Raw genomic sequence first — 18,578 nt, forward strand, 5'->3', positions numbered from 1 at the left:
TTAAAAATAAATAAATAAAAAATTTTAAAAAAAACTGAAAAAGTAAAGTTCTGTTGTTTAAGCCCCAGCTTGCGATAATGTGTTCTGGTTGGTCTAGGACATGAATGCAACAGGTTAAACAGAAAACTGAGGTCCCTGTGGATTCCAAGGCTGCCTCAGTCCTGGCCACACAGTCGTGACCCTTCGGCCTCTTGGGCCTTTTCAAGGTTTTTTATTTGCTCCAGGCTTCTTGAAAGATGATTAAAGATTGGCCCCAGACAGCACGAATGGGCTGCGTCGCTGAAGTGTCCCCTGCATTAACCACTGCCAGGGCGCTGAGGCGGGTGGGCAATAGTGGGTCACAGGCACAGCGCACGGAGCTGGGGCGGCACCAGCCGCACAGTGATGGACTTGTCACCGCTTAGTGCCCTCGATGAGCTTGCGCCTAACAAAGAATGCTGAGAAAAAGACAGGGCTGCCGCAAATCTGCACCTCACAATCGAATCAGCGTGAAAACATGTAGGCTCATCTTCAGTTCCTGGGGCTCCACCAAGATGAAGGCAGGAAAGAGGGTCCAGAAGGAGGTGCTGGCTCAGCGAGGGGCCAGGGGGGTAGGCATAGTCTGTGGCCAGTAGGGGCAGGTGTGCGTGTGTGTGTGCACATGTGGAAGTGCATGGTGTGTGCACCCACGTGGGTATGTGTGTGTCAGAGCCCGCGTGTGCACCTACTGCCTGCACTGTGCCCTCTGGGGACAAGTCCCTGTGAACTCAGTCCTCAGTCCTGCAGGTCCTGCGATGGCCACGTCTGTGGACGCTGTTTTGAAGGATGTTTTCCAGAAATGAACTGTGAGTTCTCCGACAAGCTACTTGGTTGCAAAACCTCATTGGCTACTCAGAACTCAGGTCAGCACCAAAGAGCACGTTGCACAGGGTGGGCTTCTTCCTGCCACCACAGGGGCTGTCCTGAAGCAGGAAGACGGGAGGCACAGGCCCTGCATCCTATGGCCTGACCTCTCAACCTCTTCAGAGCCCCATCCAGCTCAGAGCTGCATATGGCTGGTAGTGAAGATGGGGATAGAGGCTACCAGGCTAATTCACACTAATGTGTGAGTCACAGCCTTTCACAATGCAGGTATATTAGCATTTTTAGACTAGGATCCTATTTAAACCAAACAGATCTCTAATTGGCTACATTCCTTGAGGTTTAAGTGGAAATTCAGGGAGTGACTCTGGGAAAACAGAGTCAGCCTCCATCAGCCCCCGAGATACCCCCACTCCCACCCACACCACTCCCTACTTCCTAACCCACAGCAGCTGCCCACCTGGTGCCACAGTAATGGGACCTCAGGGGGGCTCCTGAAGACTGTCAGAGACAGGGAGTTCAGAACTGGTGTGTCTGGGAAGATGGTGTGTCAAGGCTGGGGCCTCCCTGCTGATCTCCCCAAATTCCTGCCTGAAACCTCCTCCACAGGGTGGAGCCTGCCCTGACCCTTCCTCTGCCTCCAGCAGGTCTGGCACTGTCTGGACCCTCAGAACTCCACGCCTGGTCTGGGCTGACTGATTCCTCTGCAGGGGCCTGAGCTCCTCCTCAAAGGATCCCTGGGGCCGGGCTGCCTGACCTGTGCCAGGACCGGGGCTGGGCGGGGGCCAGGCCAGCTGTGGCCCAGGGCGGTTTTCTGGGGTTAGGGTGGGCCACTCCAAATAAAAGCACATCTTCCAACAGTTGTCTCAGGTTGTAAACACAACAGCTCCCCTCGGCGGGCTGTGGGGCTTCCAGGGAGGCAGGGAACAACTAGGAGTAAGGCGAGGGGTGGAGTCCTGGGTCAGAGTGGCTCTGAGCAGGCGGTTCTTTCAGGGTCTGCATGGGGTTGGCAGGAGAGGTGATGGCAGGGAGGAGCCTTCTCTCCACATTGTGACCCAGCATGGCCTGGACAGAAACTGGGGCACTGCCTCCTTTTGCCCTCCATGCGTGTTGGGGAGCCTGGCTCATGCTGTCACAACACAACATTTGTGGTCCGTGTCCTGTTGGCATCATTCACATGTGCAGGTTGTGGTAAGATGTACATACTGAAGTAATAAATTTGTCTGAAAGCACTCAGTACAGGACCAGCAGCTGGCCTTGTCCCTCTGCAGCTCCATCTCCAGCCCCCTCTTCTGTCATAGAGCCCCTCCACCCCACCTCAGGGACAGGGGTTGTGTCCTCCCTGGTGCCCTGTTGGGGTACGTGGCACTCCCCCTCGCTGAGCATTAAGGAACCAGCTCAGGTTTGGTGGGTGGGGCACATGGCCGGCCTGCTGGTTTGTGACCAGAAGACAGACTACTGAGGGGGACACACTTTGTTGATCAGAGTCCCCTTCCCCGGCCCCGTGTGACATCAGGGGACCTGAAACCTACATAATGTCACCCCAGCAAGTTCAATAAAAAAAGAAGGGGTGGAGGGAGGAAACAGAGGCTGTAAACACCACTCACCTGGCTCTGGCCAGACGTGGGCCAGACGACAGGCCTGGGCCTAGACGTGAGCAGCCACCAGGTGGGAGCTTTGTTACCAGATAGCCCCCCAGCCACTGGTCACACACGGCTCTAGCAGCACCTGAGCGGGAAGCCAGGGCGTCCTCGTCCTTGTCACCCTGGGTCTTCCTCCCTCCATCTCTGGTGTTTCCCAGCTGATTTGCTTCACTCTGTCCTCTGACTACTTGCACGCCAGGTGCTGAGCACCCTCAGTCTGCACTCTGCTCAGGCCGTGCCCCACATGTGCACATGCACGCACATGCCTGTGTCCCGTGGGCCTCTGTGGTGCTCAGAATGGTGTTGGGCATTCAGTCCTGAATCTGGGGAAAAAAAATACTTCTAGACCATGTGCTACCTCCAAGTCTTTGTCTACTAAATTATATTTTTAATAGGAAAACAAAGGAAAATAAGAAAACAGAAGTCAAACCCATTTCTCCCAAGTCCTAACCATGACAACTATGGAGAGTTCCTGTGACCACGTGTTCACATGTGTGGATTATACATGATTCCATAAAACCGGCAGGAGGTGGAAAATTTTACAGTGATTTCTAGACATACACTGTTGGGTAGAAATCTAATGGAAACCACATGTGAGATTTTAGGTTTTCTGGTGGCCACATTAAAAAAGTAAAAATAAGGAGGTATAGTTTTCATATAATATTTTATTTAATCTCATCTAGCAAAAATGTTATCATTTCAGTCTGTGATCAGTGTAAGACATTAGTAGATATGTCAGGCTCTCAGCTCAGCTCACAGATGTCCTGAGTCCTGTCTGCCAGGAAGTCAGGACAGAAAGGTAGACAGGTGTGTGACACTCCATGTTCTTGTAGGTTTCACGGCCTCGGCCAACGGTCCTTCCTGGGAGAACCCTTTGTGGGTGGTTCTGAAGAGCCTCTCAGCAGGGGCAGGGAGTGGGCTTGGCGCTGCCTTGTGGCCGTGCTGACCGGGCAGCGGCCCCAGGAGGAGACTCACCCAGGCAGACAACTCAGCTGGGCCTTTGCTGTCAGGGGGGCCTTGGAAGCGAGGGGCCCTCTGGTGGGTGGTGCGTTGCGAGGGATTCACAACAGTGACGGGGCCACCGGGAGGAGGGAGGAGGCCGGTGCAGAAGCTGGGGACCTCAGTCCTACAGCCGGGACCGCAGACTCAAGACCTACCTGCAGTCTCCAGACAGAAATGTGGCTCTGCCCAGGCCTTGGCTTCAGGTGTATGAAGACCTGAGCAGAGGGAGCAGTGGTCAGCGGGAGGTGCAGTTTGTCTGAGGGATGCCACCGTGCCTGGTGTTGGGGCTGGGCTCTGGCCACCCTGGGTCTGTGATGCCCAGTGAAGCTGAAACTGCAGCCAGGCTCCCCGTGACCAAGCCCCCCTCCCCCACCGGCCACTTTTCCTCACAGGCAGCTGGTGAGTCCAGGACCTCTGGGTGCAGCTTGCCCACCAGGACGTAATTCTGGGGACGTGGCTGCCAGGAACGCCCGCCAGCTGGAGGTGTTGCTGGCACCCGCGTCCTCCCCGGCAGCCTCCTGCTCACAGAATACCTAGACTCACAGTAATCTCCCTTCTCCCTGTCAGCTGGCCAGACCCAAGGAGGCGTAGCGTCTGGGCAGTGGTGTGAGCACAGCTGGGTCTCCCTCCCTTGTCTGAGCTTGGTTTCTGTGCTGAAGGGCTTGCAGCTGCTGGGGGGATCCTTAGCCCCCACTGCGGGCACAGCTGCGGCAGATTAATCCACCTACTCAGCTTGGCTCTGCTGCCAAGTGTCCCCATCGCGCACAGATGAGCACAGCCCGAGAACCCGGATCTCAAGGCCGAGTGGGCCACAAGCAGCCGAAGGCAGGAGCTCCAGTTTCAGCTGTGCCCGTGCAAGTCTAACCCACAAACAATATGTCTCACGTGGGAAACGTGGCACCCCTGGTCCCTTCTCATAGCCCAAGGGCGCCCTGCCGTCTGTCACCTTCTCATGCTGTCACTCCAGTGTGTGGGGAGATCCCACTCAGCTGACCCTGCACAGCGGCTTCCCCGCGGAGCCCCTGGAAGGCATTTCGGGAGAACCTTGAATGGGGGCGGCTTGGCAGGGCCCTGGGGGAAGCACACGGAGTGACCGTCAGTTTAGACGTGACAGGGCTGTTTATCAGGATGAGTTCTCCTGGATCCAAAAAGGACTTTCCTTTCCTTTTTTTTTTTTTTTTTTTTTTACTTTTGCATTTATCATAATCTCTCCACCACCACCGAGGTAGCCTGGAATGCATGAAAAAAGTCTTTTTCCAAACTTAGAATCTGAAATAGAAACACCAATAAAAACAGACCTCAGATTTATGACCACGTTTTCATCTTTCTCCCTGTCCCATATTTTTTTCTCCCAGTTGAGGCTTTTGAAAAATAGTGGTGTGCCCTATGTGCGGTGCAATGCCTGCTTCCCCTTTGTCCCCCTCTCCCCCCAGTGTAGCCCTGCCTGCTACAGCCTCGCAGTGGGCGGCCGGCGGGGCCAGGAGGGGTGCAGGTCCCTAGAGTCCCACACTCGCCGTGTGAACAGCTGTTCTGGCAACTCCGAGCAAAGATCAATTTGAGTGTGACTCAGAAACTGGATGCTGCGGGTGCTGATCGGGCCGCGTCTGTCCCTGTTTTTCTCCTCCTGCTCCTTCCCTGGCAGCCCATGTAGCTGCTCTAATCCGTGGCCCTGGGTTCTTTCAGGGGCTTTTCCTTCTTGACTGCTGGGCCTAGTGCCAGTGCCGCTGCCGCTGCTTTCCAGATGTTCTGGAGCCGGAGACCACGGGTCCACTCCGTGCCCACAAATGCCCGGCTGTCACCCTCAGGCCTGTGCAGAGCTGCATCCGTGCTGGTGGCGGCTGCCCGGGGCTCTGAGCAAGGCCGCCTGCTGCCAACACCTGGACCACAGCCCAGGGTCTGGAGGCCCCTCTGAGTCACGGTTTCCATCTCTCGCACCCAGGCCCCTGGGCCCCGTGGCTTAGTCACGGCCAGAGCCCTTCAGGGACCCTGACTCTGTGGCCCACGTGGCATGTGGCCACTCTGACATATGTGGTGGACACCCCTCACTTTTCCCTCTGTGTGGGGGCTGTTTGCTTCTGGGCTGAAAGCAGAATAGGGGTGAACAAGTCCCCATTTGCTCCATTTAAAAATATGCCTTAATTTCACAGACGGCGAGGGCTCTGTTTACAGTATTTTTTTGCAAGCAGCCTGTAGGGCAGGGCCCTCCCTTGTGGGAAGTCAGAACAGAATTGTGCCGCTAAAGGTACTGTTCCTCCAAGTTAAACACCATATCACATTTGCTTTAATATTTTTTTAAGTGAAAGCAATTAGGTCTGCAGTTCAGTTTAATCATTTGCCAGATCCCATTCTAAAATCGTAAGCTTTCAGGGGTTAAATCTTTCCGCTTCCTTTCCAGCTCTTGGGTATCGGATGTCCAGAGGCCTGGTGCTGATGGTGCAGGAAGGGCCGCCCAGCGGCTCCTCCAGAAACCAGTTGCAGGGGCTGGGTGCCGGCCTGCTGATGGGGGGTGGGGGGGCTGGCGGGGGCTGGTGCTCATGTGTTCCTGGTTTCTGTTCCCGTCTCTGCCCTGTGCATACATTAGGACCCCCTTGCTTTAGCAACACTTCTTTTTCTAACACTTTATTGTTTCCTTAGTCTTTATTTTTATTAAAGTAACACTTTTTATAAACTTAGACATATTTTTATATTCTAAACAACTCCCACCCTCCTTGTACCCCCCATTTTCCACTTCCTGCCCCCCCCCCATCAATTCTTAAAATTTCCATTTTGCTTATAGTGCCGATGCTGACAATGTGCGTCTTTCTGCTGGTTTAGGATTTTAAGGTTTCAGGTGTCATCTGCTGACATCCTGCTATGGATGGTGAAAATGGAGGATGGTGTTCTGCTGTGTGCTAGGACGCTACAGGCCTGTCCCGGAGGCCCTGTCCTCCTCCAGATGGGAGAGCAGAGATTCTTTGACTGTTTGTGTAACTGCCCGGTAGCACATGCCATTGCACCCACAAACACTTCAGCATGCACCTCTCACAACGAGGACTTCTTTCTTACTGCCAGGCCTTCTCTGTCTAGTCATCATCACTTCCTCCAGCTTTTGGAAGTGTTGCTGGGCACAGGAATGAATTTCCCAGGCTCCTTCGTACCAGGACCCGGGAACAGAATTGGGCACGAAGCATGCAAGCCCCTGGTGGGACCTGAGGGGAATGTGGGCTTGATGGCAGGTATTGAAGCAGCTGTATTGGGGCACAAGGTGAGCACCACGTTAGGAGGGCAGGGCTCCTGTCACCCACCTCGGAGTGGGAGACACACCAGGTCCCCGTTGGCTTCTGGTTTGGGGACACCCAGCTGCAGCATACTGCTCTCACACGCTAATCTTGCTACTTATTGCAAGCCTGTCACCCAGAACGTCCCAGGTTCCCATGGTTCCCAGGGTCATCAGCCTCTGTCCTGTGCTGGGGACCCCTGGTGTCCTGGCTCCCAGGCCTCCTCTTGTGTGGGTGGGGCGTGTCTCCCCATTACATTGCCTTGGAAAACACCTTTTTTTCATGCTTGATTGACAGGGGTTGGGTTGGAACTTTAGATAGGGAATCGTTTCCCTACAGACCAGTAAGACATTACGCCTTGTCCTGCGTGTTCGTGTTGCTTTTGGGGCCCCAGAGTCACTCTTGTTCCCGAGCATCTGCCAGTCACCTGTTCTCTCTCTGGAAGCTCTTGGGGGCAGAGGAAATGGTGCAGGGGCTTGTTGCTCAGAATGTAGACTATCACTCAACCTGATGTGTTTCCGTATGTTCCTGCAACTCTGCTTAGCCCTGCAGAGGACCTGTTCCCAGCTTCCACCGGGTGGAGAAAGCATGACCTTCCAGCAGCGGGCACGTTGGGAAGGGCACCTGAGCTGGTGGCGCACTCTCTGTGCCAGGTTCCAGTCCTTCTGAGGAGCCCGGCAGTCCCCTCACTCACCAAGTCTAGCTTTCTCTCACCCACCTGCTTCCAGCCCTTGTCGACAGTCACTTCCTCCCCTGATTTCTCTGTCCTTGTGGTCATTTGAGTGACATTTCAGGAGAAAATATTAAAGAATTAATGGCTTAACCTGAGTTATTCCTGTCACTGAGTTGGTGCGGAAACTCTGGCTAAGGAGTCGGGAACGGAATCACATCCATCTGCTGGACTTCCCTGAAACCTGCCTGGACCTTGGAGCTTGGGGACAGTTTCCCGCTCAGTGGGCTTTCCCTTTTTCTCCTTCAGCTTAGATGGATTGAGGTTCGATACTGGCTCCTGATTCCCTGACTTCTCCACATAGGACGGGGCAGAAGGAAAGACTGAGCGAAGGCAGCTGACGTGTGGGTGGTCCATGGCTGCGAGGACGTGAGGTGACAGGGACGGCACTCTGCAAGGGCCCACACAGACACCTTGCGGTGTCTGGAGTGCTCCGTTGGGCCAGCGCTGAGAGGCCCTGCTCCTCAGTAGACTGGTTCGCTGTGTCACTGAGCAGACGGGGAAACCATGGGAAGCAGGGGGTCAGGGGGTCTGCACTTGGCGAGGCGGAGACGCGAAGGATGAGATGAAGAAGAGGGGCATGCAGGCGGTGGCGTCACTAGGCTTTATGCAGACAACGTCCAGCTGGGTTGGTCTTAGGGGCACTCAAAACCACATGCTTGTCTTCCTTCAGACCTTCCAAGTACGGATGAGCCAGAGCGGGCAAGGATGGGGCCGGTGGCCGCATGTTTCTGAAGTAGACATTTCTGTCGAGTATCCCAGGCCCAGGACTCTCTGTTCCTGCCGCCAAGATCCCATTGGGACAGATGCTTTCCTCCCGCTGCCCTCTCCCCCCTCACTGTGAGGATGGGCATTCTGGGTCATCCTGTCATCTCCACATGCCATTCTGTCCTGGACCCTGGGTGAGGGGCCAGAGGCATTCGCAGCCCACGTCTGGAAACATCATGATGTTCAGCTTGAGGTCTACGAGGGCCTCCGAGAAGCTGGCTTCCATCAAGGGGGGAGGGTCCTCCAGTCCTATCCCACCCTGATGAGAGGAAGGAGACAGGTGTCCAGGCCAACAGAAATGAGAACATCCTGTTATCTTTAGTCTTTTTTTTTTTGCCCACCTGTACGTTTTTTATTAAAAATGTAATGCTTATGTACAAACACGTGTGTGCTGATGCCTGATTTAAATATGATACAATTGATGCTGGAGGACCCATCTGTGTCGCAGGCACTGGCAGCCCACGGCTGTTAGCCGACTACAAGTATAGGCTGGCGGCAAACACAATGTCTCTCTTGATCTTGGTGATTCCTTCGGCAAACTTGTTCTCCAGCTCTGTATTCCCAATGGCCTTCGCCGCCTGACACATCTGTCGCAGCAGCTCCTCCAGGCACCGCATGCAGCCTTCAAAGACATCTGTCATCTTGCAGATGTGGGCGAATGTCTCCCCGGTGTGCACCACATCTATTAGGTGGGGCTTGAATGAGCCCAGGTATGTTTCCTCATCAATTTCCAACTTCGCTTCTGCTGAAACTTTCGCAATTCGTTTGGCACATTCTTGAATCTGACAAAGTGGTCCTGCTAATTGTTCTGTTAATTTGGGCATCTCACTAGAGTTCTCCTGGAACACGAGGCCGCTGAGCAGGGCTGTGGCCTGCCCCGCGGACAGGTCATTGAAGAGGCTGTTGAACATCATCTCGGTCAGGAGGAGCTCGTCTGCACTGCTTATCTCACAGGCCACGCGGCCCTTCATCTCGATGACGTTGGAGGAAGCCCAGGTGCCGGGGGACATGCGTGCGGCACTTGAGCTCATCCATCTGCAGCATGGTCCTCGCCTTCTTCAGCTCTCACTTCGCAGACTTGGTGTCCATCGCGATCTGGGCCTTTTTCTCGCAGAGCGTGTACACAGTTTCCAGGTTCAGGTTGTTGTGCAGGGGATGGGAATACATCCGGTGCTTGAAAGCCTCCACCTTCTGGATGACCTTCTTCAGCCCCTGGTCTTGAATGCCCATATCGTCAATAGGGTCTAACAAAGGAACGCTGTCAGGAAAGCGTTTCTGAACTTCCTGTATGGACTTGAGAACACTCTGCCTATTGTCCAGTGGCCACAGGTCCTTAGGAATATAGAGGCGGACACTGCTGATGGCGGACAGGAGATGCATCAGAACCAGAACCACCTGCATCTTACCCTTCTCGTCGGGCCGGGCGGGCTTGGCGGCCTCGGTGGTGGCATTCTTTAGGCTCTCGCGGCTGTAGTGCAGGAGCACCTCCACCACATACAAGGGGTCCAGTTCCCCAGAGCTGGGCTTAACATTTGACTTTTCTGAGAAATTCACCACTACTCCCCAGCCAAAATCATCTCCTTCATTCTTCACCTTCACTAAACGACCTGGTTGTAGAAATGGTAAGCAGTATTTCGGTTTGTGAATATTTTCTTCAATTTCTTTCCCCAGTTTGGCCAGCTGCTGTCTAATCTTATAATAGATGACCATGCTTTCTTCATTTGGTATTACTATTTTATTATACTGTTCTTCTGAGTTCTTTATCTTCTCCACCATGCCTGGAATGGCCCTGTAATGCTGGAACTGGTAGAAGGACTTCTCCAGCATGTACTCAGGATTGATCTCTTCTACACGCAGCAAGTTCAAAACCATATTGTAGGTCAGGTGGAAAGCACTTTTCAGAGGGTCAGCTGAGCCCTTAAGCAGTTGCTTTCCAATGGTCGGGCTCATCTTTTCATCTACCATAAAAATCACAATTCCTCTGTCATCCATTCCTCTCCTGCCAGCACAACCAGACATCTGAATATATTCGCCAGAGGAAATCCATTGAAAATCTTTCCCATCAAAATTCTGGGCATTTGTGAATAAAACTGTTCTAGCTGGCATGTTAATTCCCATAGCAAAAGTCTCTGTTGCAAATAAGGCCTTTATCAATCCTTCAGAAAAGAGAATTTCTATAGTTTCTTTCAAAACAGGAAGTAAACCCCATGATGAATACCGATCCCTCGCTTCAAAAGAGGAAGTACATATTCGACCTGAGGGAGCTTTTTATCCTTATCCGACAAGCAGTCTATTGCATTACTGAATATTTCTTCAACCATCTTCTTTTCTTCATCTGTGTTGAAATCTAATTTGGTCATCTGAAGTGCATAGGCTTCACAATCTTTCTTACTAAAACTGAAAATAATTACAGGTTGAAAATTTCTTTCCATAATCATTTTCACAATTTTGAATACATTTGATGGTCCTTTTGTTCCTCCCTTCCAACCCTTCTGGTCACCTTTGGCCAAGTCAGCTGCATCCTGAAGAACTTACATTGCAGTGTTAAAGTGTCACCCCCCCACGGGGAAGATGTAGTGCTGCAGTGGTGTTAGCATGTAGTCTGTGTAGATCACGTGACAGGGCTGTTTATGTAAATGGCAGATCCACTCAGCAAATTGTCGGGCATTTGGAATAGTGGCCGAAAGAAAGACATAATGGACGTTATCAGGAAGCAGAATAATGGTTTCTTCCCATACCACACCACGCTCTGAGTTTCTCATGTAATGAATTTCATCAAATATGACCCAAGCTACTTCTCACATAACTTCAGAACCTCTATACAGCATAATTCTTAAAATCTTTGTGGTCATAACAAGACAAGATGCTGTAGGATTAATAGTAACATTTCCCGTCATCAGACCAACATCTTGAAATTCTTCATACATTTCACGGTATTTCTGGTTACTCAGGGCCTTAATTGGGCTGGTAAATATCACACGCTGTTTTTTCCCTTAAGGCCAATGCAATAGCATACTCAGCACACACAGTCTTTCCCGCCAACGTATGTGCAGACACCAACACAGACTGGTTATTATCAACACACTGAATGGCTTCTCTTTGAAAAGCATCAAGAATGAATGCGTATTCCTTTGCAGCTTTTCCAACTCGGGGTTTAAGTGGTAAATACTTTTCATCTGCAGGAAGTGCGACCTCGTGTGTGCACCCTTCAACAGTTTCCACTGACTGACTGGACCTTGACTCTGGGCATCAAGTCTGCCAAACTTAAGTCTTCAGTTATGGACTCTTCTACCCTGGGCTTCTTCCCAAAAATGAGCTCGTCTGTGCCCTCAAAGTCCATAGCTCTCTTGTTCTTCCCAACATTAGTGCACTCAGACTGTAAGTCACCATCAGAACGCTTCCCGGCCTTTTCTGCTGACCCTGGAGGCCCCTTCCATTTCCCCTTCTCTTCTTTCTTGGCTCCGAGCGCGGCGGCCGAGTGTCCTCCAACACACTAAACAGCTCATCGCCGAAGGCGTCCGCCACGTTCCCGTGCGGCGAGCACGTCTCCCTCCTACCCACGAGGCTCCACGCCCGCCCAGAAAGTGATGGTAGAGGTCTCTCCACGGTGGCCCATGGTAGACAAAAGTAGTCGACTCGCACAGCCTCCAAGAATCCACCCCGACGACTTTTTAAAAATTTCTTTTCTGCTCTTTCCTTCTTTTGTGATCTTTGAGACCATGTCTTCCTTTGCGACCACTAGTTGAGTGGGCTGCTCAGGCGGCTGCAGCCATAGCGCAACGAGCCCCGGGGCGGGGCCTTCTTTAGTCTTAAGATTGTAACCGTGACCCTTCCACGGCCGCCTCCACCTGAGGAATAAAATGCAGACACTGAATGACCGAGGCAGTGACGGGCATAGAAGAAACTGGATGAGGTCGTAGCCTGACCCTGACTGAGCAGGTGAGGATGCCCAGGCTGGAGAGAGAACGGAGTGCCAAGGTCAGCCAAGGTCAAGTGGGAGCCACACAGCCCTTCAAGAATGGGCAGCAGGGAAGGGCTGTGGCCTCCAGTGACATCTGGCTGAGGAAAAGCATCTAGCGGTCAGTTGCCACAGTGTGGGTGGTCATGCTGGCCTGTCTCCCGTTTGTACAGTATTGGGAGGAACAGACCCAAGAAACCCACTAACCTCCTCTCCAGACACAGCTGCAGGGCTGTCTCAGCTGCCCTCTGCTTCTAGGACCAGCTGATACCCTTTGTGTGGTTAGCAGCTTGCTGTCACCACCTGTGAGCCCTCAGGTCCCTATGGCCCATGCTCTGCAGTGGGGAGGGCTGCCACCAGCCGCCAGGTCAACCCTGACCTGCTGACTCCTCGCACATCTCTTTCTGGGCCTGTTTCCATGGTGACTATGAGGAGGATGTAGCCTCCTCCCAGGAGCCAGGCCAGAAAGGCTGGCCATGGAGCACTCCCTGGGTGCCTCTCCCACCAGGTGCAGGGCCGTCATGGGTGAGGCCTGCTCTGTGTCCTGCCTGCACAGTGCAATCACGGTGACCTTCTGAAACCCCTCCTGAACTGGGCAGAGAGACTCACCCTGAAGACCACACTCAGATGACTGGGAGGGGCGACCTCCCAGCCCGGGGCCGTGGCCTGAGCCTCTCCCTCCATCATGGACCAAGTGGAAACAATACACAGCTTTATTTTTTTTTCTTTTCTAGCAAAAATAGAAGGAAAAGGAGGGGGAAAGGGGAGGAAGTACTTGCTTCAGGGCTGACGTCCAGGTGCTGGATGGCAGGATTCCACGTGGAAGCTTCCCCCCTGCTCAATGTCACCCCAACTCATGGTGACTTCGATAGGACCGTTGATTCCAAAGCTGGAATGGGTCGAACATGGCTGAGTTTGTATGAACACAAGTGTCTGAAATTGTGCTCTCCACCCACTGTGTAGCATCCAGGAAGACAAACAAGGTTTCACATCGCAATTTTTAATACCCCTGTGTTTCTCGGGGAGCCAGAGGGCTGGGTGAGAGACCACGGGGCAGGGATTGCTTGGTAAAGAGTAGGCTTGGCACAGCCCTGTCCGACATCAGGCCCCGTGTGGGGAGAACCCGGCCAGCCTTGCAAGGTTATCCAGGTTGCCCTGAGAGTGTTGCTAAGACGCTGCCGGCTGCCTGGACTCAGGTTCAGGAGGTAAATATGGCCATGCCTGAGCACCCAGGCTGGCTCCTTACTGGATGTTTAAAGCCACACTGTACAGAAACAAACCCAACTAAGAACTGCTGGGGACCAAATGGCCTTGTGGTCTCAGTCGTCCTTTGACGTGGGCAGTGAGGAGACTGATGCCACACATATGACTTAGGAGATGCATTACTTACTATCTGGAGAGTCATGGTGTGAATCCACAGACTGGGGAGCTGTGGTTCCTCAGGGTATTTCCAAGACAGAGCCAACCTCAGAGCAGTGTGACGAGTGATGTCCCCTCTGTGCCAGCTAAGCTTGCGATCCCATCATCAGCATCTTCAAGCCCCTAGGTTCAGGCAGAATGGCAGAGAGGCCCCATTGTGTGTGTTAATCTGACAGGTGGGCGGTAGATCGGCCTTGTCTGGATGAGTGTGCTATGATCTTGATTGATTAGTGATATCTGATGTAGGTGCAGGTGTGGGAGCAAATGGCACAATTCTCCAGATTGACAGGCTGTGGAAATTCAATTATTCTTCATGGTAGTGATACTGGAAGAGCTGTGAGTCACCTTAGTGTGGCCCAGAGGTCCTGACAGTCCAGAGGGAACAGAATGAGAGGCCACAAGGCAGCTGGAGGAACAGAAAGGGACAAGAAGTGGCCTGGGCATATTGCCCCTAACTCAGGTTTAGGCCCAGACCTGCCACCAAGTTCAGGATGTCAACCTTTAAAAAGAGGAGATAGTGGAATGAAACTTGATCACCAGTGACCACCGTCACATGACCTGGCTGACCTGGCCCTCAGACATGCACTGTGGGCTGGGCTCCTGTTCTATCCTTCCTCAGGCCAGACCCTAATGCGATTGCCTGCACAGACCCATTCATCCACTGATGTGCTCATTGATTCGTTCGCTCACCTGGTGACCAGTTAGTGCCTGACAGGTTTAATTAGACCCTAAGCCCTCACCATGGAAGGCAAAACCACTGTGGCCAACTCCTGTGGCTGTGTCTCTGTGGGACGCTGGTCAGGCTGAGTCGGCTTCGGGACAGTGGTTTCCCAGGCTGGGCAGGTGCGGGAAGCAGACGGGGTGACTCAGGAGGTGGTGCCCTTCCATGAGTCACTGGGCCAACGCCCAAGTATGCTGGGCTCTGCTGCTGGTGTCTCCCAGGCGTGTGACCCAACAGCAGGCACGTTAGGGCTTTGTTCACCTCACTTCATGGTCACAAGTCAAAGCCTAAATAACCTTTGGTGAATTCACCATGAACTTCCACATCTTTCCCACTTCCCAAGTGTGAAATAGCCCCTGCAGGAGCCCTTGAGGGGCAGGTCCCAAGGCCTGGCTCACTTCGGCCCTGCCTGCTGTTCTCTGTGCCTCAGCGGAGGCTCTGGTTCCCTTCTTCTCTGCTCACCGCCCTCTGCTCAGAGGCACAGGACAGCAGCTGGGCCCGCCCGGCCACTGTGCACACATGCAGGACGGCTTCCAGACACAGTGCCAGCTCTGCACTCGGGAGCAAATGCCAAACAACACATTCCTCCCCACTGAGTCACGGGCACTGCTCTTCAGGACTTGTGACCTGTGTTGGGCGCCGAGGGGGCTCTGTGGGCAAACAGGCAGGGTCAGTGGGCCTGGCTGCAAGGAAACCGGGACCACCTGCACAGACGGGTCAGTGTGGCTCACAGGCACAGTCCTGGCCAGGAGGAACAGTGAACCAGACACAGGTGCAATCTCCCGGGAGGGCACTAGACCAGCCCAGGGTCTTGCATTTGAGCAACTGCATCAGTGTGGGGAGCAGGCCCAGCAATCTGACCTCAGACGCCTGTTAAGACTTGAAACATGTCCCCCAAATACAAAGGCTTGCCCTGGACCTCAGAAGTTCAGATTGGGTGCTATAGATTAATTAGCTAAGACGAGGTCATGCAGGAGTGGTGGCCCTCGTCCAGTGAGGTGCTGTCCTTATAAATGGGAGAGGTCGGCAGACACACAGAGAAGCCATCTGGAGGTGGAGGCAGAGCCGGGAGAAGAACCCCGGAGCTGAGGCAGCCCCTGGAGCCGGGAGGCCCGGCCCAGGTTTTCCCAGAACCGTGAGAGGACCCACTTCTGTTGTTCAAGCTGCCAGGGCTGGAACTGCCCACAGTGCCCAGGAATCCACGAGTGAATCCTTCTACCTTCTCGTCTGTTTTCTGTCACTTGGCTTTTTTCCTACTGCCCTGCACACCCGCAGGCAGCTGGCTGTGAGGTAAGACAGGGAAGAGGGGGCCCCTGTGCCCACAGGGGTTCCAGTCGGGCTAATTGGAACCAATTTGCTGAAGTCCCTGGGCGGGTCTCAACAGGAGGTGCTGAGGAACAGCAGGAAGTTTGGGTGAGACCAGCCACAGGCACAGTGAGTCCCCTCCTCTAGATGGGTGGCAGGACTCCTGGTGGGAGGTGGGTAGGACCTCATGGTCAAGAAGGACACCACACTTGGGAGCCCAGAGCCCAGAACTCAGGCCAGGTTTTGGGTGTGAGGAAGAGATGGCTGAACTTGAGCCCAGGGCCAGAGGAATCAGGGTCTGGGTGGCGTGCCCGAGCTGCTGGCCTGGGACTCTGTCTCTTCCGTGCGGCGTGGCCTCCAGTGTCAGCATCCCAAGCCCAAGCCAGGCTGAGTTCTGCTGAGGACCGCCCCCCTGCACCTCCCCTGACCACAGCCACAACCATGACCTTCAGTGCCCCCAGGTCTGCTCCCCGCCCCCCTTACTCCCATCTCCCCAGGCACCTGCCTGTCCGCTTTGCTGGGTGGTGAGTAACCTGCCCTCGTGAGGAGACCACATCCAGGTGATGTGCAGCTGCTTTTCAGAAAAAGTGAGGTCTTAGCCCAGGGTTAGGGTCTCAGGCCATCTTGTCAAGACTGAGGAACAGAGCTGGACGTGGTGGGGGGAACGCACTCTGTCCCCACACACTGTCCCACCTTGTGGCCCAAAGCACCTGGACACCAGTGGTTTATCCGCCACCTCCTCGTGGCAGGCCTGGCTGGCGGGCAGGGGGAGAATGGGCGAGGGTCCATCAGGGCTTAGCCAGGATGGTGAGGCCCTCAGTCCTGCCCACCTCACTAGACCAGCCTGGGGAGGTGACATTGGGCTCTGGATAGCAGAGTCACTAGGACACGGATGGAGGGGCCCGCACCTCCATCTCCACCAGAGATCCCTTCCCAGGCCCCAGACAAGGACAGCCCAGAACACATCACATCACACCTTAAAGCGTGTTTGGCACCCACGCTTAAACAGCTCAGGTCATGGTGATGTCGAACACGAAAACACAGAGACTTCGGAAAACAGAGTGCCACAGCTGGTGACTCAGGCTAACACATGAGTGAGGTACCAGGGGCTTTGTGTCCCCAGTTTCCTTCCTTCTCAATCCCCTCAGGCTGGCACCTGCGTCCTGGGTACAAGCGCAGCATGTGTCCTCCATGTGCGGCTTGATGGAGTTGCCACAGCAACACACCATGCGCCCCTCCCCTAGGCCCTGCCACTCGGCCAGTTCTGGCCACACAGAAGTTCCAGCAGGGGCGCCGAGGTCAGGGGGACCCACAGATGTTGCCTCCATTGTCGGCTTTGCTCTGGCTCCAAGAATAACTAGGAAATCCAGGCCACGGGGAATCCCAGCCATCTGTCACCAATGCCCAGGAAGGGACGGATGGCCTGGCGCGGGGCCGGAGGGCAGGAGCATGGCTGAGGGACTCAGGGGCAGACATGAGTCCAACCTGTGGGCCAGCTGCCCTTGGCTGGGATCTCTCTGCCAGGAAATGACAACCAACAGATGCAAAGACACTTGAACCCAGGCCCCAGAAAGCAGCAGGAGAGCCTTGACCCCCCATGGAGTCCTGGAGCCTGGGAGGGCTGAGGTGTGCAGGTGGGGGGGGGGGACAGGGTGGGACGAGGGCTCTCCAGCCTCGTCCCATGCTGAGGTTTCACTGTTCACCCCTGGACCCACAGTCGGTACGGACTCAGTGTACTGACCTTGCCTCAGGCCGAGCTGGATGGATCAAGTTCATGGAGGTATCAGGACAGCACTGAGCACGGAACAGGCCTGCTCTCAGAGTCACCTCCCCAAATCTTGCTAATGGAGGTCTTGCTGGGCCACAACACCCTGCTGTACAATGGGGACAGAGTCTCCATGCCGACTGTGTGGTGAGATGAGGATCAGAGTGCATGTAAACTACGTCAGCTCACTGGGGCTGGGCGGGCATCCTGGAGCCCTCCCCCCCATGTTAACTCTGAGCCCCGCAAAGCTTCAGTAACTGCACCTGTAGGTTGGGGGGTTTGAGTTGCATTGTTCCCGTCACAGGGTTGCTTTGATACCAAATGTGGTAGAGTACATTTGAAAACGTGTTGAAAACTGTAGCTGAACTATGCATGTGAGCTCGGTACTGCTGTGTCTGAATTAAGTGGAGTCTGCATCGGTGAAGAGTTTGGATTAGAGCAGTGGTCCCCAACCTTTTTAGGGCCATGGACTGGTTTAATGTCAGAAAGTATTTTCACGGACCGGCCTTTAGGGTGGGACAGATAAATGTATCATGTGACTGAGACAAGCGTCAAGAGTGAGCCTTAGACGGATGTAACAGAGGCAATCTGGTCATTTAAAAAAAATAAAACATTGTTCAGACTTAAATATAAATAAAATGGAAATAATGTAAGTTATTTATTCTTCCTCTGCGGACCAGTACCAAATGGCCCACGGACTGATACCGGTCCACGGCCCAGGGGTTGGGGACCACTGGATTAGAAGACATATTTTAAAAATGTTACTTTATTCCTTTCAAATATGTGTTGTTACAGGAGCTAATTGCTAGTAGTATATTTTCACACTGATGTCCCACTGGGCCTACTTCAACGGATACAAAAAATCTTGTAATTAGCAGCCTTATTTGCATCAGCAAACCATGAACGTTCCTAAGTCCTTAGAACTCTTTCCGTAAGAGAAGGGCTTGCATTCTTGCTTTTTGCTTGGCAAAAAAAAAAAAGAAAGAAAAAGAAAAAGAAAAGAAAAGAAGAAAGAAAGAAAGACTCGGCAAACCCCTTTTCTCACTAGAAAGTCTACAAGTGAACTTGAACCAGGCACATGTCATGAATGTCCATTTCAAATTCCAAGTTAACTCAGTCTTGGCTTGACAGGTCTTCCCAGAGGCACTACATTAAAAGAGAAAAGGTAGA

General features: G+C 53.5%; 1 pseudogene; it reads right to left on the reverse strand.

The window, feature by feature from the left end:
- Positions 1-8,580: 8,580 nt before the first annotated feature.
- LOC136315617 (exosome RNA helicase MTR4 pseudogene) lies at positions 8,581-16,971 on the reverse strand (annotated as a pseudogene).
- Positions 16,972-18,578: the final 1,607 nt, after the last annotated feature.

Source organism: Saccopteryx bilineata, chromosome 11, assembly GCF_036850765.1.
Source record: "Saccopteryx bilineata isolate mSacBil1 chromosome 11, mSacBil1_pri_phased_curated, whole genome shotgun sequence".
Classification (NCBI taxonomy): Eukaryota; Metazoa; Chordata; class Mammalia; order Chiroptera; family Emballonuridae; genus Saccopteryx; species Saccopteryx bilineata.